The sequence below is a fragment of the Triturus cristatus genome, chromosome 9 (genome assembly GCF_964204655.1).
Source record: "Triturus cristatus chromosome 9, aTriCri1.1, whole genome shotgun sequence".
NCBI lineage: Eukaryota > Metazoa > Chordata > Amphibia > Caudata > Salamandridae > Triturus > Triturus cristatus.
The window spans coordinates 618375152-618400194 of NC_140592.1; positions in this window are offsets into that span (position 1 = coordinate 618375152).

The following is a 25043-nucleotide window of genomic DNA, read 5'->3' on the forward strand; positions in this document are numbered from 1 at the left end:
GAGGCGACTGTGGACACTACTGCAGGAGATAGAAGGCAAGGGCAAGACGTGCCTGTAAGGACTGAAGGAGTGGTTGGAGTGTTGAGGAAGTTGAAAAAAGTGAAGAGCCAAGCCGATGGCCATCAAGGTAGGAAGACCACAGGGGCTGACTGATGAGAGGCAAGTCACAGAAGCGAAACAGATGCGCACCAAGCAGGACGGTGCTGTTCCATGCGCAAAAATGATATATAGTATACCTTAATGCGACTGACAATCATAACGACCTCTAGAGTCGGGGGGATTGGCTCCAATGAGCCAGAGCGGAGTTGCGCAAAAGCGTCCTCCCGTGATTCCATATTGTTGCAGAAAGCGTGCAACCTATCCGTTGCTCTGCTCGGCTCGAGGCTGAGCAGAGCAATGGGTAGGTCGCACGCCGTAATCGCGGTCAGTATTATTGTCGATTGCATTAAGGTATACTCTATATCATTTTTGCGCATGGGACAGCACAGCACTAAGCAAGACGTGCACGCAACTGTTCCCCAAGGAGTCGTTTAGTTAGTTTTCTCATGGCCCTGACAAATTGCCTTGATCTTTCCAGACTTTACCAGCAAGAAACATGTTGACCATTATCTATACCTTGAGCTAACATGGACCATTATATCCACCTAAGCCCACACCTGTTTTTAATATAACCTAGGATTCAACACATTAAAACCCGATTGACGAATCCCTAAGAGTTGTATTTAATACCTTTGAGCACTCTAATCACACAAGACACCCTCACCATCACACTCACACTTCACAGACGGCAGCTAAAAAGAACTACGGCAAAGAGCCTCCTCGTGGGGCCCGTTGGGCATTTCAGCGCCGGCCCAACGAGGAGCTGCCCAATGATGAAGTATGACACACCTCGGGGTGTGTGAGTGCTCTTGCTGCCGAAGGATTGGGTCCTTTGGACCCGATCATTCAGGACCCTAATGACCTACCATTAACAGGAACTGCACACCTTTTGTTTCTCAGTCTTATCCAGGGGCGTGTGTGCCGGACCTTTAACTAGTCCTTTGTCTCTCCTTGTGTTTTTGATGACATTAAAACCTTAATAGTGGATCTACTGAGGAGTAGTGGCGCAAGGGAAGGTATTGAAGAGAACTTGGTCAAAGACATTCAAGGGGTTCAGGAAGAATGTGAACAAAGTTAGACCATGTAGAATCCTGATAAATTTTCTTGCATACCCTATTAAGGACAAGATTTTGAATATGGGCTTGAAAGTGGGCTCTCTAACTGGGAAAGGCTTCTCTTTTGAGATTAGTTCTGATATTTCCCATGTCACCCTCACTAGGCAGTGGGAACTAGGGAAAAGGATGGATGAGTTTAATAAACCGGGGGATCAGCCCAGCTAAGACGTCCGCAACCCTATGGGTGATGATTAACAATAAAATGTATAACTTGAGAGAACAAGAAAAAGCACATACTTTTCTCGAGAATGTCAGGGCGAGCCAAGTGTGATCGTAGGTCTGGGGAAAAAAACTTCTTGTAGAAAGTTTAGGTACGTATGCTACTTCAACTGCAGCATAATCTGTAGATACCTTTTCTGAACATACTAGTTTCTTGCACATGTCACCTTTACACTTTTTTTCACAGTTTTTGTTTTTTGTTCAACTAGGTGATATCCCTCTATTTCCTAGTGGGGTCCAAACATGGCTATGATAGCCAAGAAGAGGTGGGGAGGGTTCTCCGGGGTGGGGGAGAGTGTAGTGCGTTGGGCTGGGGAGCACAAGGTGGGAAACATAGAGGGAGAAAACAAAATAAAAAGTGTCTTTGTTCTTTACAATCTCTCAAAGGCTGTGCGCTGTCACATTCTACGCACTGAGGTACATGACACAAAGGGGCTGGATAGCAAGTGAATTCTAATCTTATCTAGGGAAAATGAATGGGTTGAGAGTTAATAGCAGAAGAGCAAACATTTTTCTATATTTGATCGACACTTCTGCCCAAATAATTGTTCTTTAAGAATCGCACTTGACCAAACTCGAATGCCTAGACATTTTTAAAACTCAGAAATGGGGAAAGCAGATTGTGTGCACGGACAATGGTCGTCATATAAAAGGAGAGATTATTTTGACTACAAAACAGGCAACGGTATCTATTTTGAGTTATAAGGTAGATAAAAAGGGTAGATGGGCCATCACAACTGTGAAAATATTCGATAGAAACTAAACGGTGGTGGGATACTATGGTCAGAATATAGACAATGTAGAACCCCCTTCAAAATGTATGTTTAGAGTTGGCTGAAACCCAATACCCGATAATAATGTCAGGGGATTTTAATGCAGTGATGAACTACCACTTGGACAGGTGAAGTAAAAATAGAGCACATTTCTACTCTAAAATGCATTCATATATTAGATCCCTGATGAAACAGTTAGGTCTATGTGCAATCAGGAGAGAGAGGAAAGGTGCAGAAAAGGTGTACGCTTATCACAATAAGAAATCCAAACATCAGTCAAGGTTAGATTATTTCTTGATAGATCAGTTACTTACAGCCAACATCAAAAATGTGAAAACATTTGGCCACTCATCTATCAGATCATGAGGCAATGGCCTTAGACTTGAAAGTGGAGTTGGGTATAAATATGAGAAGGTGGACGTTAGACCGTTCCCTATTTAAAGATCAGGAAACATTAGAGACTCTAAGAGCAAGGGTGGTAGAATTCTTTAAAATTAATAGCAGTTCTGCTGCCACACATATAGAATGGGACTCTTTCAAAGCATATATTCACCAGAGCTGAGAATACTCAGGAAGGGCTGCAAGAGGATGGAGCGGACTTGGAGGAAGGACTGGAGTGAAAACAGCCGGATAGAATATCGGGTGGCTCTCGGTACTTATAAATCTGCCATCAAGGCAGCGAAGGCTGTGTTTTTCGAGGAGAGAATAGGTCTCTCTTCCAACTCTTCGAAGGAATCCTTCAGGGTTATCAGAGAACTCCTGCAAACTCCTGAACCCCCGGTTACTCACGATAACCCACGTGAGAAATGTTTCGAACTTGCTTCTTTCTTCAAGACCAAAGTTGAAAACATCTTGACATCTCTTCCTCAGCTAGCCCAGGAGACACACACGGGTGGCAGCCCATGGCTTTGCCCCGGGCCGCGGGCAGTGGAGCTGGATTCCTTTGGCCTAGTCACGGTGGAGGAAGCTCTCGGGGTTCTGGCAACTGTGAAGAGTGGGTCACCGAGAGACCCTGTACCGATGAAATATCTGAAGCAGGTCGCCTCTATCATCGGCGACCCTGTGACTGATCTTATAAATCTTTCTTTCTCCAAAGGAGTGGTGCCCACCAGCTGGAAGGGAGCGGTTGTCAAGGCCCTTTTGAAGAAGCCTAGCCTGGACCCCGCCGACCTTGCTAATTTTAGGCCCATCTCCCTGCTCCCTGGCATTAGCAAGGTGGCGGAGAAACTCGTGAACAGGCGTCTATCGGGTTTTTTGGAATCCAATTACCTCCTGGGTGATTCCCAAACGGGTTTTAGCCCTGGTCAGGGGACGGACACTGCCCTGCTCGCAGTCGTGGAAAATGCCAGGAGCATTTTGGATTCAGGGGGATCGGTGGCAGTGATCCTTCTGGACCTTAGTGCGGCATTTGACACCGTAGACCACCAGGTGTTACTCCAACGGCTGTCGGCGGTGGGGGTCTCCGGGATGGCCCTGAAATGGTTCGCGTCATTTTTGGAGGGCCGGACGTTTGAGGTTTGGGAAGGCCAGGAGAAATCAACATCTGTCCGTCTCCAGTGTGGTGTGCCACAGGGCTCATCGTTGAGCCCTACATTGTTTAACATTTATATGGCCCCACTGGAGAGTGTGGTGCTGCCACTGGGTATCAAGATTATCAGCTACGCTGATGATACCCAGCTGGTGGTAGGGCTCCCCCAGTCGGCAAACCAACCCGACCGGCTGCACACCTGTTTATCTCAGATCTTTACGTGGATGTGCAGCTCAGCACTCAAACTTAACGGTTCGAAAACCGAATTGATGATGCTGGGGAACTCCCCTCCCTCCCTCTCACCGAGCAGCTGGCCCAGCTGCCTGGGAGTGGCACCCACCCCCAAACAGGAGATTAAGAGCTCGGGGGTGTGGCTGGAGCAGGACCTCTCTTTTAGGACGCACGCTAAAATAACAGCAGGCGTGTGCTTTGGTCTGCTCCGGGCTGCCCGGAAGATCTTACCTCTTCTCCCGATGGCTTCGAGGAGGCTGCTAATCCAGGGACTCATCATCTCACGGTTGGATTTCAGCAATGCGCTGTTTCTGGGGGCCCCAGAAACAACCTTAAACAAACTGCATCAAGTACAAAACGCTGCTGCTAGGCTCCTGACGGATCTTCCCAGGCGTCAATCTGCCCGCCCGGCGCTTAAGGTGCTTCACTGGCTTCCTATCAGAGAGAGGGTGAATTTTAAAGCACTCTGCATGGCCCACAAAATCCTGCAGGGTAAAGGGCCACCCATCCTACGGGAGATGGTTCAACCCTACAAGGCCCCTCGCACCTTGCGCTCGGATCACCAACATCTGTTGCAAGTTGCGAGAGTGAGGAAGGCCAGGACCGGCGGCAGAAGATTCTCCATAAATGTTGCAATTCTGTGGAATTCCCTTCCGTTATTCCTTCGCTCTGAATCGAGTACCTTACGTTTCCGAAAACTTTTAAAGACCCACCTGTTCCCTGCCTAATGCTGCTGTTCTGTGTTATGGTGTCTTTTTTCTCTGGATGAGCGCGGGGATGCCCAAGGGTAACTAGGCGCTATATAAAACTCAGTAATAATAATAATAATAATATATAAGGGGCATCCTGATCAGCCTTTCCACTCAGAAGAATAAGCAGTACAGGAAAGTGGCTAAAGAACTGGAGCAGAAAAAAACTTTGGGATCAGGTAAAGATGAGGAGTCAAATAAGAGGTTGCTGACAGAGATCCAAGAGCGGAAGCTCAGCTTGGCTGACATTTTAGAAGCAAGTTTAGGGCTCCTTGGGAGGCCAGTAAACAAGTGCATTTCGAGTATAGTGAGAATGCAGGGAAACTCCTGGCTTGGACAACTAAGACGAAGTCGGTGAGAAATGAAATAAAAGAAATAAAATGTAGGATAACGGGGAACGAACTAGTAGAATCTAAGGAGATGGAGCAGGCCTTTGTAGATTTTTTCAGGGCTCTGTATACAGAAGATTTGAATGCGACCGCCGCTCAGGTTAATGAATGGCTGGAATGCCAGGCAATCGGGAGACTCTAAGCGGAAGAAAAGGAAACCCTTGATGAGGAGATGACCCCAAAGGAGGGTATGCTGATTATTAATAAAAGCAAGAGAGGGACTGTTGCAGGGATTCTGCTTATGCGCAGAACTATGCGCAGGAACCCAGACCCTCAGTGAATTGCGGTGTACCAAAAACTCACCAAAAACTCACCTCAGAACCCAGAACCCCTTATCCGGCCAGCATCAGTGTCCCATTCGTTATCCGAGTATTATCTCGGCGGTCCCAATGTATAGACAACCCAGAACAAGCGACTTAGTGTATATCTCAGGAATGGTGGGGATCAGAAATACCTGTTCGTAATTATTCTCATATCAGTCCACAACAGAATAAACAGAGACACAGTAAAAGTTTAAAGAGTTTATTTTATAAACCTCGTGTCCTAAGATGCAGCAGTTTGGCTAACATTAGCAGACAAACGATTAAAATCAAAACCATCAGCATAGTTACAATACCATAGAAAATGAAAGGAGTGATCATACTAAAATGACAGTGGATCTAAGCCACCTTCCTTTCGCTAGCAAACTAATAGTATTATTATTAGACTAGTAGAAGGTCTCTAGGCTTGAATGGGGAACCCCATACCGTAAAGATCAGCTCAGGGCGATCACATCACAGGATCAGCTAGGCTCTGCTCCTGGGAAAGCTCTTCTTCTGAATGTGTTTAAAAACATGCAACTGCAATATTAAAAGCACCCGACTTTCAGGTATTCGCAGCTGCGTGTGTGTTATGGCTAAACTAGTGGGCCGATCAACCTGAACTCAACAACATGCACCGTCTAGCGACCCAGACTGTTTCTTTACACCGTGTACAGACCAAGGTCGCTGCTCACGGTTTGGGATGTTAACAACAGACAGTTCTCATGTGAAACAAAGTCGAGTAAGCATGTCTCAATTTAATAACATGTGACTACAGTGTCGTGTGCAAAAGCGGCAAGATGGCTTTCTAACATCTAACGCGGTTGTGCTAACTTAGCATTGTACATATGTAGATAACGATCTTCACTACACCCCCCCTTGATCGGACCACTAACCACGAGGGGCGCACTTGCAAGAACGCAGAGTTCAAGTTTGATAGACCGGAACCAAGGGCATGAACTGTAAGTCCATATAAGGTAAGTGAAAAAGTTCGAAGAAAAAATTAAAGAAAAAATATAAAAAAGTAATGAAAAAACCAAGTAAGGGATTAAAAAAGACATCATTGAAGGACGTATGATGAAACGATGTGGCAAAATAGTCAATCCATCAATGTATAAGCACAATAAGTTGCGACTGCTTCCAAGAGAAAATCATTGGAACGTTCCGCAAAATTATCTGCCATCCAGTTCAGCACGGGGAAGGAACATACATGCTCCTCAACCACCGGAGCCTCCAGCACCAGATGAGGACAACTGGCGTGCTCTTCAAGATAACTTCTCTCTAAGAATTCAATTGCAGCCTTTCCGATGTCCCAATTCCCAAGGACTCCATGTGCTGCACCACAGGCCATAATCGCAACTCCCGAACAGTCTAACTCATGAGCCACTAAGGGGCTCATTAGCCGATCAAAATCCGGGGCCGGAGACGCCGAGTTTGACAGACACAAATCCATAGCCCACTGGAATGGACAATCTAGGCAATGAAAGACGGGCTGTACACAAGTAAAGTATGGAAACCGGAAGGACAATCCATAGGCTATGCTTGACGTCGCCAGTGGTAAAGTGCCATAGTACTCAAGCATCCGGTCACGTAGATGTACCAGCCGGGACCTGCTGCCGTGAGACGCAAGTTGTGCATCCATAGCGTAGTGCGCAGATCAACAAAAGTATTCCAGCTATGAGGGCGAGAAGTAAAGAGAGACCTCCGAAGACGCTGGAAAAAATAGAATGAAAAAAGGCCGGGATCACACCAAAAATAGTTTGAAAGGAGGTCACGAGGCCGGAGCCCACAATTTAAAAAAATTAGCTATGCCACTTGTTGACGAGGCATTAAAGATAGTCTGAATCAAGGCCCCAAAGTGAAGTGGGAGATCAGTATTCAAAAGCGCTTGCACCTCAGTTCGGGTGTTTGCTACCTGAAGGACAAATGTTTCCCGGGATGAAGTCAACGCGACTTCTTTTTGAGACAATAGAGCCCTTATTCTGCTCATCTTGTTGAACTCTGCTTTCAAGGTTGGGATGGAAGGCCAGATGGATACATCGAGCCGGTCATGCGGGGGTGGAAAAAGGATGTTATTACAGCAAACTACTCTCTGTGATACAGCCACTATGTAGGGAATTCCCACTAACATCCCGCAGCAAGCTTCATTATTTAATAGCAAATAACTACCGTTAGCAAGCAGCGTGAAAGACGGTGTTATAGCTGGCACAGGAATCCCTTTCAGGACGCAAGCTAAATTAGGGGCGTGCACATTACATGCACCATGCAATTGAATGTGCCGACATACTACCGAGTGATCCGGAGTAGAAGTGCACTCTTCACCTTTTAAGTATACCTCTTTCCCGTCTCTCACACATCTATACGTGAACGGGAGTGACCAAACTTCGTGCAAGAAGGCAGCACCAAGTTGTTCATATCTGCCAAGGGCATAATGTTTCATGCACAAACTGAATTTAAACAGTGGGAACGGTAAAGTGATCAACCCATGTATAAGCCACACAGCCAAATTCAACTCAGCAATAGAGAAAGGTAAAGGTTCTAATTTCTCAATGTGCAGTAATGAGTATGTAGCATCTTTCATGGACATGAACTGTTGTTTAGCAGTTAAATTGAAAGGAAGGAACAAAGATGAAGTGTTCATGTAATCCCAAGGGACTCTCCCTGCCTTTAACGTTTGCAACGTCCATGCAAACTACATAATAGAACGCAATTGATTTTGACCATGATACAATACAGACACATCATCCTGCACAATGTCTACTACAGATGATCCATATTATCTAAGGTATAAATTCTGGAAGACAGGGTGTTAATGCTATTATCTATTACAGCCAACACTTTCTCCATATTGGCCTGGTCAATAGCTCGTAATCGGGAAGCAGCCTCAATTTGCGACAATTTCCAAACTTCGTTGTAAATAGCATACACCCATCTCTTGGACCTGCCACTTGCAGGACCCTTAAAAAATTCATTCAAATCTATTTTGTCGTTTAATTTGGATAAATGAAGTTTAACAGACGCTAAGGTAGAATGTTGCAGCCAAGATTGGCATAACTTCCCTACTGAGTAGGTAGTCACAGTGTGAGAAGATTCAAAACGGGGGTCCACACGAACTTGTGTATACCCCGGTCTTAAACCAAGAAACCGATGTTGACAGGAATCTGCACTGGTCTGCCAAACCAACCACCCTTCTGGGTCTAATTCAGAAACATTTAAGGATGTGTTGGAAACGTATGTCTGCAACGTAGCAAGGGACAGATCTGTATGATTAACCCAAGCAGGATAAGCACCTAGATCCGGAGTCGAGGGAGAATTTAATTTTTTAGTAGTAGCCAATCCAAAACAGGTGGTCTGAAAAATTGACGAATGTAAAAATAACATGTGATTCAGGATAAGACAGGCACAATGCAAAGCTTCAGTTCCCTGTACCTGCCACGGTTTAGAACCCCAAACTGACTTAAGATCGATAGTAGCTTTCCACAGATCATATCCACCAATTGCCAACTCATCCATAAAGGACTTGGAATATAATAATTTGGTGTGTGTCAGTCTAACCTTAGAAGCAGACTCAGGCAAAACCTTAAAATAAAAGGAGGCCGGATTTGACACAGAAAAATCAGAAAATATGTGTACTTGTCCACTAACGTGGCGGAGCTGCCCAGCCTAGGGGCTGGACAGTGTTCCCATTGTGTATAATTGACAAAATTCCTAAACGTATTTGCTCGGTGTAGGTAATGCGTGCCATAATGTTGATAACAAAATTGTTCATCATAATTAGCAGTGTCTAAATAAAAATCTTCAGCATCAAATGCAGCATAATATTTCAAATCAGAAAACAGTGCTTCTATGGCTTGAACATCCCAGTCATCTGAGTGGATGTTCTGCTTAACGACATCACCCATAAAAACACAAAATACATTTGGCACATTAATTACTTCAGTGGGGCCATGAATTTGAAATTTTACAGCATCCCAAGCGATCCCATCACGTACAGGCCAGGCGGTAATGTTCACAAAAGTCTGGTCCCTTTTCATGATATGAGAGGAGGAGTGGGGGGCCAAAGTTCCATCAATCAATCGAATTGTAGATCTTTCTTTCAGGCAGTGTCCATTGATAAGTCTAAAAAACACTACCACAAAGCCAATGGACATAAACAAAAAAATACATATGAGCACTAGCCAAATGTAAGTCCAGGGAGGAATTAAAAAATGTCTCTTGAACCAGGCCACAAAAATCGAAACCTTGGACGGGGCAATGGAAGTAATTGAAATAGAGTCAAAAGAGTCTCTGGAGCGGGCAACTGTGGTGGATTGTAAAACAGGCAATGTAACATCCGCAGGATAAGCATACTCATTATCTTCAGGTAAACCACCAGCTGTCGGTGGCAACAAAGGACCAGTCACTGTATGCATCTCGACGGCAACATCAGCAAGGTGTCAGAAGCCGGGGCCACAACAGAATTTCTCAGCATCGAAGGGCAAGAAACTGCCGGTGTCATACTAAGAAGAATCGGCCACTCGCTGTAGCTTGACATTGTCAATAGAGATGTACCTGTTATCCTTGCGACCAGGAAGTGGAGGTAAAATAACTGTTCTAGTACCCTGTACTCCAAGCACTGGAACCGGTGCACGATAAGAGGGGTCGAACTCCTTCTTGTTCTCCACCTTCTCACGGACCAGATCACCAACTCGAGGTAGCCAGCCGACTACCGGAATCTGAAGTTCAGCATCAGACGAGGAGGGTACGTGTTCCTTCGATAGACTGTCTCTGGCTTCTTGAAGATTCTGCAATACAGCACAGTGATCATCTACGTCAAAAGGTGCGGCTGACGCCGCCATGTCTAGACCATCAAGGTCCGGGACAAACATTCGTATGCCAAAGAGCATCATGTATGGGGTCCGCCCACCCAGAGACCTTCTAGGGAGATTATTTAGTGCATGTTGCACGTCATACAAGTGGGCTAGCCAGTTCCGGCCAGTACCCAAAACTCTGGCTGTCAAAGATTGCTTTAAGTCACGGTTCATCCGCTCCACTACACTATTACCCTCAGGCCGGTATGGAGACGAAAATTTGACTTGGACCCCCAAATTTCTCATGGCTTCTTTGTACACCTTAGAGGCGAACGCAGGGCCCTGATCAGAACGAAAGGTACCACATGCAAAACAAAGACACGCAAATCTTTTATGACAGTGCGAGAATCAGCACTCCTTTGTGGCCACAGAAAACGTGTGCACGAATCAACTGCAACCAAGATGTATTTGTACGCAGTATCAGAGGTAAAAGGACCGCAATGATCTAAATAAACACAACCCATTGGTTTATTAGATATGTACAACTGAGTTTGTGGTGGGCGCGCCACAGATGAAGGTTTAATCTGTTGGCAAATGTCACAATTAAGAACATAAGCTCTGGCTTGTTTATACAAACCGCACCACCAGTAACGCTGTTGTAACAGTCATACAGTAGCTGCAACGCCGGCATGCGCGGACGCCATGCCCTCGTGAGCCGCTAATATCAAAGAAGGTCTGCAGTCCGCGTTGGGAATCAGTCTGTCACCAACGTCATTAATCCTCACTAATGGGACTTTATCAGGACTTAAGTGATAATGGTAACGAGCAGGGAAACCTCTCGGTGGCTTCGTTCCCTGCTCTGTAGCAGCAATAGCTGCCAAGATGTCATCATCGATCTTACTTTTGGATCTTGTAACTGCTGCTACTAAATATGTTGCCACTGCTGTTTTTGCTGCCTCGTCAGCTAGGCTGTTGCCGACAGCATGGACAGCAACTCGTTGGTGACCAAGAGTGTGAATTACATTCACGAGAGGCAGACGTTCTTTAAGATCTGCCACTCGAACCCAAAGCAGTTTATGCTTAATCGTGCTACCTTTGGAATCATGGTAGTCATTCTGAGACCAAAAATGTAGATTGTCGTTGTAAGATTGAACACAATAAAAGGAGTCACTCACTATAGTAGTGACTCGGGGATCAGCAAACTCCAGTGCAAGCACAGAGCACGAATCTCCGCCAACTGTGCGGTACAATCAACCAATGACTGCATATGCACGACATCAGACAGGAATTCACCATTTACGAAAGTACCGACTACAATTGCGCAAGCCAGCTGAATAGGCGTGCTTTGATCCAGTTGCGGGTTGCGCAGAACCGCCAGTGTATATGACACAATGGTAATCCTCGAGCGGGCGCAAGGACAGAGGAGCCGGATGAACGAATTCATACTGCAAAAACTCCTGAGTCTGAAGTGCCGCGTCAAAGATAAAATTGACGTCCGGCGAGGTCAAGGAAGTGGCCCATTGTTTCCACCTTGGATGCAAAGCTTTAGAATTCGGTACACTTGCTTTTGTCACCGCCTCAAGGGCAGGATAGGGTGTTACCACCAACATGCGTTTTCCCTGCGACAGCTCTCGTTCTTTCAGAATCGCCATCTGCACTGCCATCAGAACTATCTCGACAGCGGAAAAACGCAGTTCAGCCGAAGTGTACAAGTGAGATTTGTAAGCAATGGGGACTGTGTCGCCCTCATTGAACGTTAAGTATGTGAAACCAACTGCGCCGGGCACTATTCTTATGACCAGGTTAGTGTGGTTATCACGCGTCAGTAAGTATTTAGAAGCAAGAAGATCAGCTTGCAATAACTGCAATGTAGCTGAATGCTCTGGCAGCCAACAAGATTTGGAAAAAGTAGGTTGTACCAAGGAATTAAGCGGCTTGATACGCTGGGCATAATCCGGGATGTATGTTCGACCAAAATTTAAAAAAACCAGCAGAGATTGTAATTTCTTCAGTGAATTAGGAGCACGGAGGCATGCGCACTTCTCTAGAAAGTGCGGAGCCAATCCTCGACCTTCATTGTTGAGTTCGTACCCCAAGAACAACACTGTATATTCCGCAATGTGTGACTTCGCAAAGTTGAATTTGTAACCGAAGTCTGCAAACAAAACAATAATGCGATCAACGCGATGGAGATGCGGGTCCAACTCGTCATCTGTGAGATAAATGTCATCCACATACGAGTACGCATCCGGGTCTACACCTTCCAAGAGGGAGACCACGCGAGCGGCAAAGACTCCAGGGCTATTCTTCTTAGCCCATTGGTAATCTTTTAAATTGTTTTTGTTTGCCACCTGAGGTGAACGCCGTCCACTCACTACTAAGAGAGGACAGGTTATGGCTGTAAAAGCCATTGGAAATGTCAAGTGTGGTTTTAAACCTTTTTCTCACGAGACTATCGACGAGAACCGAACTGTGGGTGTTCTGTACTGCACAGGTCCGGCAATGAGAGTTTAGGTGCTGGTAATCCAAAACTAGGCGGTACGACCCATCAGGCTTCGTCACAGTGAACAAGGGATTATTCATAGGTGACACACATGTTTCGATTACTCCTTGATATTCCAATTGTTCAAGGATTGACGCGTCGTGAGGTCTCGCTTCGCGACGCATGGGGTATTGGGGTTGAGGTTGGGGCGTAGTCCGCAACGGAATCTCATGGCCGGGAGATGTTTTATCCCAGCCAACCTGATTTCAATATAACGCAGGCGCTCGCACCTGAGCCCATTCCTCGGCGTACTTTTTAGCTTGGACCTTAGGCACTGTGTGCGCAAAGGACGGGAGGATCTCCTCCTCCCGTCTAGGAGCATCTAAAACGAAAGCCGGGGGCCAATCTGCCTCCGCCAATAGGATATCATAGAAGTGGTCAGATTATCCCAAAAAAAAAACTTGAATTGTACGTTGTATGTCACCTTCAATTTGAATGACTATATTATACAGTCTATCAGGGGGAGACACTCGAGTGTCAGCAGTTTCAATATTCACGAATATATCAGTTGCTGTCGCCACCAGATATGGACGCAGTGCTTGTCGCACTACTGTAACTTACGCCGCGCTGTCTAGCAGCGTTAGCGCCCATGTCAGGTTCCGAAGCTGCGTCCGTACCATCTGAGGCATACCTCGCTGTCAGTGCAGCAACTTTCTTCTTCTGAAACGGGGGCCCTTGACGTGCAGATTCCTCCTGCTTGCCTTTTCCATCAGTCTGTCGGGATTGCTCACTTGCTTGTGGGGCACCCCGACTTTTGCCACCGCCTCCGCCACCGGACTGTGAAGCCGATGTTTCCTGTGAAGAACAAGAAGAACGTTGTTCAGAAACCTGAAATCGATCAGGTGACTTAATAGTAGCACGATCGCGCAGATCATAAGTGCGTTCACTACTTGACTGTACTGGAGAGGCAGGACGAGACCCCTGTTTCTGTTGCTGCTTCTCCTGTTTTTTTGCCCGCCAACTTTGTTTTGGAAAATTAGGGCATTTGTCCTTACCAGACGAGTTTGCCTTTGTTTGCTGTATTAAATCAGGATTCTTCAATGTTGGTTTTACACCTAAAGCGCTACGACCAACTTGTTTATAGGCATTCGCGATAATTTTCGCGAATTCCCTCGGCTTGTCGTCTTCGTTCACTGCGTCTAATTTATTAAGCACTTGGAATTGCATAGCATCTCCTTTGAGGTTGCCCAGTATCATGGTAGCAACCACATCGAACACTCCGACAAGCCGCATTCCCAATTCTACGGCTGCCTCCGCACCATGATTCTCCTGAACACGTTTAATAACGGAGGGCAGTACCGACAGAGACGGAGTGCCAAAGCACTTCGAGTATGTCGCAGCAAAGACCTTACCCCAGTTTTCACAATCAGCCATATCTGGGACCAAGTCTTTCGGCAAAGCAATGGTAAGGATCCTGTGTTTTTCCACAGGAGTCGTGTGCGGATAAACCGCTTCCAATTGGTCAAATTTCTCAGCAAGCCAATAAGGGAAATCATCCCTATTCTGGGGGCGCTTGCCCACAACCGAATTAACCATAACAGGACTAATAACCACCGCGTGGTGGTCCGTCGGGTGTCCCACAACAGCAGGTGCCCCCACCTGCACGTTGCGTGACACGTACTGCACTAAAGCCCTATGTACCGTAATGAGGGCTGTGTGAAGTACACGCAACTCAGCCACCGTCACCTGAAGATAGCAGGGGTGAGGCGTATATCTGGCCAGTACCGGCCATGTGGCCCCTGCAATCAACAAAGGGCCCATTCTTGCCGGTATAACCGCATGGGGAAGGGCGCCATTAAACCAAATACTATGCTGCCAGGCAGAAATAGGAATTTCCTGAGTCCTATATGGCGTATAGTTGGCTGGTAGCTGCGTGGCAGTATAGGAGTGGAACGTATCATCGTCTTCACTCACTGCCGGCAAAGTAACCCAAGAGTAGAACAACTCAAACGGAAACAACGCATCGACACTTACCACAAAAATCACAGCCATACCATCGTCCGGCACCCCATACTGCGTCAAATGTCGTTTCAGGGGTGCACGACTATGAGCCGGAATATCGACCGCCATTAGGACACACTAAAGAGTATCAACATAACAACAGTAGCACTGGGGTTCAGAAAAAATAAACTTTTTAATGATCAAGCTTGAAAGAACCTATTAGTCGAAAAGGTAGGTTAAACCGTCACTCCCGTTATCCGGAAACCAGAGTGAGGGTGTTGTGGACTAATACAAGCACTACTAAGGAGTTTCAAATCAATAGACCAAACGTTAGGTGCGCCATGTTGCAGGGATTCTGCTTATGCGCAGAACTATGCGCAGGAACCCAGGCCCTCCGTGAATTGCTGTGTACCAAAAACTCACCTCAGAACCCAGAACCCCTTACCCGGCCAGCATCAGTGTCCCATTCGTTATCCGAGTATTATCTCGGCGGTCCCAATGTATAGACAACCCAGAACAAGCGACTTAGTGTATATCTCAGGAATGGTGGGGATCAGAAATACCTGTTCGTAATTATTCTCATATCAGTCCACCACAGAATAAACCGAGACACGGTAAAAGTTTAAAGAGTTTATTTTATAAACCTCGTGTCCTAAGATGCAGCAGTATGGCTAACATTAGCAGACAAACGATTAAAATCAAAACCATCAGCATAGTTACAATACCATAGAAAATGAAAGGAGTGATCATACTAAAATGACAGTGGATCTAAGCCACCTTCCTTTCGCTAGCAAACTAATAGTATTATTATTAGACTAGTAGAAGGTCTCTAGGCTTGAATGGGGAACCCCATACCGTAAAGATCAGCTCAGGGCGATCACATCACAGGATCAGCTAGGCTCTGCTCCTGGGAAAGCTCTTCTTCTGAATGTGTTTAAAAACATGCAGCTGCAATATTAAAAGCACCCGACTTTCAGGTATTCGCAGCTGCGTGTGTGTTATGGCTAAACTAGTGGGCCGATCAACCTGAACTCAACAACATGCACCGTCTAGCGACCCAGACTGTTTCTTTACACCGTGTACAGACCAAGGTCGCTGCTCACTGTTTGGGATGTTAACAGACAGTTCTCATGTGAAACAAAGTCGAGTAAGCATTTCTCAATTTAATAACATGTGACTACAGTGTCGTGTGCAAAAGCAGCAAAAGCGGCAAGATGGCTTTCTAACATCTAACGCGGTTGTGCTAACTTAGCATTGTACATATGTAGATAACGATCTTCACTACAGGACAGCAGTTGGGCCTGATGGGCTTCTAAATTAATTCTATCTAATTCTAAGGGATATATTTAGTCCAGTTATCATCCAGCTCTTTACAGGGATTTTGGATGAAGGAGCCCCACTCCCGAAGTCCCGGGAGGAGGCAGTTGTCACATTAATCTTAAAACCAGAGAAGGACCTGTTGATGTGCGAGTCTTATAGGCCAATCTCTCTCTTGAACTGCGACTACAGGCTCTTTGCTAATTTATTGGCTAAAAGGCTGAGTACAGTAGTTGGAGGGCTAATAGCAGAAGTCCAAAAAGGCTTTGTGAAATTCAGGTTTATGCATGACTTAAGCTAGGAGTTAATGGGGATTATTGACCTGGCAATGGCACATAAGGAGCCTCTTGCCATTATAATGCTGGACACCACTAAGAAGTTTGATAGGATGAATGTGCAATACTTGACACCTTCTTGGGCCCTTATAGCCTGGGTGACAAATTCTGTAGGTTTATACAGGGTATTTATAAGGTTCCCTCGGCTAGAATTTTATTGGATGGTGATTTAACACCAAGCTTTCAGATAACAAGAGGGTCTAGGCAGGGCTGGCCACTTTCCCCTTTACTTTTTAATTTACATATTGAGCTATTTGCAGAAAAGATCAGAAGTGAGCAGGGGATTAAACCCTTTATATATGGTTCAAGAAAGATGAAAATATTGTCAAGATCTCACCTGTATTTCCGCAGGAATGTCATGAACATGAAGAAAACTCCACAACTTCACCAGATCACCTATGGCACCCAACAATGTCAAAGTGACAATGGTAACATGGGGAAGAAGGGAAACAAAACAAGGAAGGAGAAAGTTATGCGTTGAATCCCAGGCTACGATAGGACCAGGCCAAAACAGGATACAATATCTGTTAAAAGAGCAAAAGATAACAGGTAAGTATAATGTAGGGTATTTTGTCTCTTTTTCTCTCTCTAATGATGTGCGTAACACCTTAAAGTTTCCCTTCTGCGTGGAGTACGAGATAACTATAGTTTTCAAGTAATTGGAGGATTCTGGTAAGAGAAAATGTGAGAAGTTGGCCTGGCATATGCTGTCTCCTAGTTATGGGGACACGTTGCACCAGTCCAATTCGACTCTTATTGATGATAGGTTTAAGACAACCTTTAAAGAAAGCTATCCTAGTGGTAGCTGTGGGGAGCAGCCTTCAGGCTAAATCTTGAAGGAGTGTTAAGCTTATTGTTTTACCATAGATAACCTCTTGAATAACCAAATGAAAAAGTAGCCCACACAGGTATATATATTAAATATATGTATTTATTCTAGACAGAATCCCACAGTCTCTTTATGAAGCTGTGGCAAAGTTACAATTCAAACAAGCACTTATAAACACAATAAATAGCACAGCAATCACAGGGCCCCAGGGGGGGACCAAACCATATATCAAAAAAGTGGTATAAGAACCACGACAATTCTACAGACAATGCCTAGGGCATTTAGGATCGCTGGCCCCTTAAGAATCCACCCCAGGTTATGAGGAAGGGGACCCATGGGAGGCACGTGCAGTGGAAATAGCTGCTATCAGGATCTCTATTATAGCCTATGGAGAATGTTGCGGTTGAAATTACACAGATTAAAGTCACTTATAGCAGGAGTACAAAGTTAAAACTTTAGACTTAAGCTTTTGAGGAGCCCACTACCATGAGAGTACCGAGGTACCACTGTTACCGGACCTAGGGAAGCCGGGTGCATAGGTCGTTTTCGATGTCGGGTCGCGGGCTGATTTTCTATAGGAAAATGTTCAAAAGTGCTGCTAGCCAAAAGCGTCGATGATGCCGTGAAGATCAAAGATGTGAAGATTGTAGAGAAGAACCTTAAAGCAGAGGGGACAGAGTCTGGGTCACGGCAAAGTGACCAGGAGGCTCAAAGCAAAGAGCCCTTCGATGTTGGGTGCTTCAGGTGAGAAGTGGTGTAGCTTGGATCTGCAGCCACGGGCTCCGTGAGGCTTCAAAGAAGGCCAGCTTCTGGAGGGCAACTGTCCCCCATCAGATGAGGGTCGCTGCGGTGTTAGTGTCCAGATTGGATCAACTAAGCCTTGGCAACCGCAACCCACGCAAGATGAACAAATCTACTACAGTACAGACCCACGAGATCTGGGAGAAGTTTCCTTTGGGGAGACTGTAGAGCAGGCCTGGAGCAACCAGGGGAACTCTTGATTGTTGAAATAGACCTCCGCTGGGGCCCACAAGACGAGAGACAAGGGACCGCGGGAGGCAGCAATTCGGAGTGCGTAAAAGGGCACCCACGGGCCACCGGAGGGGGCTAGGGTGCTGGTCTTTGGCACAATTTCTGTAGAGTGGTTGGCTCGTAAACGGGCCAAAGCACAACTTCCCCACTGGTCAGGGTCGTGTGCTACGCAAGAGGTGGCTGGTGTCCTGGGGTATTGGGGATCTCGGCACCCACGCGGTCCACGGTGCCCAAACTCATTGAGCACTCTCACTGGCCTCTGGGATGCGCTGGAAACCCACCTCAAGGGTGCTGGAAGTCGTCGAAGTCCATAGGAGCAGCGAGGTTTCAACCGGGTCACTTGCAGTGTCTCAGGTGCCTGCCAAGCAGGGGGATAACTCCTTTATCCCAAGGGAGATTTCTTCCGTCAGCTGGGCAGCAGCAAGTCGAAGGTCAAGACTGTAAAGTTCAAGATTAATCTGAGGCTCTGGGGCCACGTTAATCACCTTTATCCCCAAGATTAGGGGAGTGTCCAGAGTAGTGTCCACCAATGAGAGGTGAGGCGGGAAAGGGTGGCTACACCTTCTCCCCTTTGTGTGTTTCCCGCCTGGGCGAGGGGCAGGATGCCCCTGAACCGGTTCCAAGCGGTGTATGCAGAATGAGGGCTCTGCAGCTGCCTACGTGCAACTCTGAAAGGACATTTCGTGCACCCACCCTTTTCCAATCCACATTATCTAGCACCTCCCTGCCACAGGAGCCCTATTGTCCAGCTGGAAAGGCTGGGGTTTTCCCCAGCAATAGCCAGCCAGGGTCGTGTAGGTGGCGGGCAGTAGCCATTTTGTGTTACTTGTACACTTTTAAATTGGTGTCCAAATTCTACCGCTTTTCCCATATCGCCCCTCTAGCAGGGGGGAATCGTACCCTCATGCCCATGGCTGGACTGGGGGTATGATTCCTACATGTTTGACACCAAACACGATATGGTTCTGTGTAGCCATTCCCAAGTTATCGCGTTATCGCGATAGATTTATAATGCGGTTAAGAGTATATGGTATGGCTACACTACAAACAACCCAGCAATGAATTTACGAAGGTTGCAAGGAGGTCCTACTCACGTAAGGGTCCCCCCTCACATGTACCTCAGCACCCTGCCTGGTAGGATTACCAAGGCCTGCCATAGGGGTGACCAATGAGAGTATATGTGTTGTAATGGGGTGGGATATAGGGTACCTATATCCCTGTAAGGGGTGCTAACACCACCATACCCAGACTACAGTAGTGGTCTGGTGGTGTCAGTTTGTGTGGCTGTCCCAGGGTGGCACAATAAGTGCTGCAGCCCTGGTAGGCCTACTGAGGGACCCATGCCCTGGGTACCTAGGGTACCATCTACAAGGGACTGTCAGGGCAACTTCAGCATCCAATTGGTTTGTACCTAGGGTACTTCACATTAGTTTTAAGGAGAAAGCAGATAGGCTGGGGTCCTGGATAGCAGGATCCCAGCCAGACTAGTCAAAAAACACTCAAATACCAGGCAAAAACTTGGGGGCAACCATTAGTCAGATTCCACCTTCCTACAGAAAACATAGGAATCTATTAGTTGACAGAAGGCTATATGGGGAAAGAAATAAGTAGGGTTATGACCTAAACCCACCTTAATCACCAGACTCTTATAAAGAATACTTCTTGAAGAAACTATTCTGTAATAGCCTTAATATTCAGGAGACTAACAAGGTTCTTCTCTTCCTTCTACTCAGGTGACTGTCCAAATGAAATGGAGAAGAAATGAATGTCCACAGCGCAAGAAACACCAAATTAGATAAGTATGCGGGGAAAATAACAGTAAATAAATAATTGCGTAAGTGCTGGTACCTTAATGCTAGTAATGCAGCTTTCTGTTCATTTATCTTTTTTTTGTATACAGGAGGACCGAAATCAGGGTTAGAAATGACGAGCCAACACCAGGAATACAGAGAAGGAGGAGGGAGCCAGGAATCACGCACCATGTCACACCACAGGACTCAGGAACATGCAGGAACTAATTACCGAAGAGGAGAGAGAGCCAAAACGCCAGACAACAGCAGGACGCCGAGAGAGCTTCATCAGGGAACAGCAGGACGCCGAGGGAGCTTCGTCAGGAAACAGCAGGACGCCGAGGGAGAGCCCGATGCTCCGGAAGTGACGAAGATCCAGGAGGTAAGTCAGATTCAGCAGCTAGAACGCGAAGCGTTGCCGCGCGGGGATCGCTGCGCTTTAACCCGTCGGGTCAACCTCTACGGTGGCCGTCTTTGATGTTCACGCGCGTCGGACCCGGCAGCCGTGACAAATATCTCTAGACGCTGATGATGTAATGGTTTACACGGGGGACATAGCCCCCACATTGGAAAGTTTAGACCACCTGATAATAACGTTTGGGAAAGTGTCTAGTTATGAGGCTAATCTGTCAAAGACAGAGATCATGCTGTGGAATATATAGGAGAGCCACAGTTTGATAAAGAGGGAATTGAAATATTTAGGCATAAAGGTCTGTTGCTGCCTGGAAAAACTTGTAGAGGTAAATTTTAACAAGACAACAGTGGAAATGAATAGATTATTACTTGATTGGTCTCATCTCCACTAACAATTTTGGGAAAACAAATCTGATAAAAATATTAATTCTTCCAAAATGTTCTTTCCTCTTTAATATGATACCTCTCCCTTTTGAGAGCGTATGCTTACATAAGCTTCATGGGAGAGTAGATTTGTTTGTATGGGATTCCAGGGGGGTGAGAATTGCAAGAAGAAAGGTATGCGGGAAACATGATAAAGGGGGCATTGCGCTGCCAGACTTTCAACTGTATGCCTGGGCCGCCTTCCAACTAAACATTTTTAAGTCCTTGCTGTCTCATTTGTGTGGGTCTGGGGGAGATCTGTTATGGGGTGTCTTGCTAAATGAAGTGGAAGGAGGAGGGTCAAAATTTATGTATAAATTTGGTGACCAAAGATACTTCAAAAAAGTGAGACTAAAAGTGCTGCAGGTGGCTGCTGACTGTGGACTCAGATTAGGCAAACAATGAATTTCTCATACTGTAGCAAATATGCCCAATCTGGGACTGTTTGAAAGACAGGCTGGCAGTAGATCTAAGGGAAGAAAGTATTATTGAATGGGGTCAGATCCTTCAAGATGAGAAACTTTGCTAGTAGGATCAGTTTCAGAGGGTAACAAAGAAGATGGAATCTAAATTTAAATTCTACCAGCTACAAAGCTGGGCTCTAGCTATGGGAGGAGAGAAATCTGGTACCAACAAATTGGAGGAGCGTTTATTCAACAGACCACAATATAAGAAGGAGGTGGCAGCCTGGTACGGGCTAATTATGGACTTCTCAGATGAAGATCAGAGTCCGTCCACTTCCCTGTGGTGAGAGATAGTGCTGCGTACAAGAATCAACCAGTTATGGCAAGTATCTTTTCATCTTTTATATAGTGTGGTTAAACCTGCTTATCTCAGAAGTAATCATCACTTTTCCCTCCACAAAATTAAATGGTTCGGAAGAGGCATATTGTAAGAAGTGTGGCCTACAGAATGCTGACGACATCCATATGTTCGTGTTTTGTCCTGATATTCAAGGACTTTTGGAAAGATGTTAGTAAGTTTCTGAACACCATCCTTCACATCCAAATCCAGGTACGCCCTGAGCTAGGTATTTTTGGGTTGTTGGCAGAAGCAGGAGACCCTCAGGGCTATGGCAGCAAGCTGTTTCTCGATTTAATCCTGCTTGGGAGAAGATAGATCTGTAAGCAGTGGATTCAACCTGTGCCCCCCTCAAAATCAGAATGGCTTGAATCAGTGTTATATGTATACAGGATGGATTTGAGTCGACACCTTTCCAAAAAAGCAGTTAAGTTGTGGGATCCATTGACCATCCGGCTGAGTGGACGACGGGGTGAAACTTCTAAGAACAATTAGGAAGTGAAGAAAACTAGCTAGTTTCTCGATTTGGTCCTATGATTACAGCCGTCCGACATGGCAGTCGGTACCCTTCTCCCTAATCTGAGATCTCTATTTCTCCTGAAGGGCTGAACACTATGGCAGACGGAGAGCTTGGAGGCCTGCTGGAAGCGAGCAAGGCAAATGAGGACAAAAAAAGCATTTCTGAGATGTGCATCGATCCAAATGATTATTAATTGCATACAGAGCATTGCTCTAAGAATCTTGAAGCTTTGGTGGGACATGCACATAGATCAATGATGGCTCCACCAGCAATGCAGCTAATGCACTGCTAGTAATTTCACTGAAAAGAGTCATGGAGAAGGTTAGCTGGAGATGCAGGAAGAGCACTGATGTTAAATGCAGCCAGAAAATGTTGATGTTGATTGCAGAGAGAATATTGAAGTGAATATATTTATTATTTATTCATGTATTAATATGTGTAAGGTGCTCGACTGCGAATAAGATCCTCATTCCTTATTCCATTCTTTAACTCACATCGAGGATTCCTGAGGGGAGAGCCTAAATAGCTAAAAACAAAACAAAAAAAAACCAAGCATTTGCAAAGACAATACGGTTTTCATGGTGGCATCTTCCATACGTACCCATCTTGCATCTTCCACTGTAATGCGCAGTAATGGTGTTCAGGCAAGGGTGTTTGGCTGCTCTCTAGCCCTGAAGGAAGCTGAGTACATTTTAGAGAAATCTGTGTTCACCACCTGCTAATGTAAGACGGCAGCATCGCTACTTCTGGGAAGGAAAATTCCATGAAATCAAAGACATCATTAGTACTAAACAAATGTCGAAATTGCTGAGTCAGAGATTATTTTTAGAACATAAATGGAATAGATAAGAATACAGAATCATATGGAGAAATAGAATGCTGTTGCTTAAGGACTATTGGTTTGAACTTTGAAAGAGAAAACAGATGATCATATTTACTTAAATCTGGTTTTGTGGCAACTACAGAAATTTAGAGAAATATATAAAGACTGTTATAATCGATTGAAGATTCTCGGGTGAGGTCGGTCCTGTTCATCTGAATAGCCGCCCAAATTATCAAGAGGTCTGTATTAACGACTAGCATTCATTTTAACAGGGATGTACCATAATTTGAGAAAGCGCAGACATTCCCTGACTGATAGAACAGTGCAAAATAATATTTGGCACAATGCTTTCTTTCCTTTGGAAGCATATAGAGAGGAAGGACAAAGAGAAATGAGCTAAATTAATCTATTTTGCTTTTCTTGTTTCAGCTCGCCTTTCCGAAGTACCACCCCTAAAACCCATTTCACACTTCTGGCCACTCTGAAACTCAGGTTTACTCTGCCTGAGTCGGTGCTGCCAGAAACTGCGCTTCTGGCGGTGCTGCTGAAGGGGAACGTGACGCAAGACAAGGTGTGGCTTTAAAGCGCTAATGCATGCAAACTGCGTTTGTGGTATTTTACCGATACGTCAGGTTTATTTGACATACTAGCTCCATATATTGCGGATGCTGCACTGGGAGGGAGTCTGTACATCACAGGTAAGTTTTCAGTCTTTTACTTCACAGGCCTTTAATTCACAAGTAAGTTATTTTTAAGTTTCCTAACCTTAAAAATATAAATGCTAATATACGCATACATAGTTAAGAATTTGTCCCTTAAAATTGTAATAATAATTTGAAATAAAGTTAAAATTAAGTCATTAGTAAAATATAATTTATTTTTAGTAATTATTAAATGGATAATTAATTTTTTAAAAATAACACTAAGTTATGGGTTTACTTTATATAAGTTTATTTGGAGGTAGCATTGTGTTTTTAGGGTTCAAGGACGGTTGGTACATAGGGGTAATAAATAGCTTTTAGGATTCATGGATAGGTAGTCTGTAGGGGTAGAGAGGACTCGTTAGAGCTCTGAGATGGGTACAGAATGGGGTAGTAAGGAATTTTAGGGATCAGGGATTGATAGCATATAGAGACAGTGAAGGGTTTTTGGGGATCAGGGATGGGTAGCTGTTATAACCTGTTGTGTTGTGTGCATCTTCCTCATTGCTACTCTGTCCCTTGCTGCTCAGCCATGTGTGATGTCACTTAGAATGTTGGGTGTGAGGGACTGGAGGAGTTGGCAGTTGGAAGAGATGGGGCTGAGCAGCAGGGAGGCTGCTCCTGGTGGGGCTCCACTGGAGATCTGAGGCCTTACTTATGACCTTTATATGGACTTTGTTACTTGTCAAATAAACCTACAACTTGTTCTAAGCGGCCTGTCTACGAGACATCCTTCATTATTACACTGGCGACGAGGGTGGGAGGACTTATGCGTCTGTTACTTCAATGGATTATGGTTTCTGATGCTTAAAGAATTTACAAGAAAAAAAGGAACTTCAAGAGAACTTACAAGCTGTGTATTTAAGGAATTTGGCACCCCTGAGCCCCACCAGTGACCACTACATCGGTCGCCCAAATATGTAAGTGCCAGTTCCAAGTGAAAGAGAACCTACATGTTGAGGGAGGATGGCTGTGATTACCCTTTCATTTTTTACTGCCTTTGAGATGTTACTCTTGCCCAGCTGTTCTTTCTACCGTCGTGGGACAAGCTACTAATTTGGTGTGGCAGTGACAATTAATTCTTGGGATCTGGCAGCAGTGATGGCTGCAGGGAAATTTGGCAACTGTGACTTTCATGGCGTGAATCCTTATTTACATAGTCTGCCACCACAGCAAACAACCCATCTGCAAAGTGTGTCAGTGTCTGGTTGTCTACTCTGAAACGTCCAGCTCATGAAGTCTGGCGCCGCAATGGATATTAAGTCTAGCGCTAAATTGTGTTCCGGCAAGCTCTACACATGAAGCGTGTGTCATGGCATGCGCCTGCATGCAACAACGTACCGGGAGCCATCCAGCGTGTCGTCGTCAGCGTCCCGCCATCTT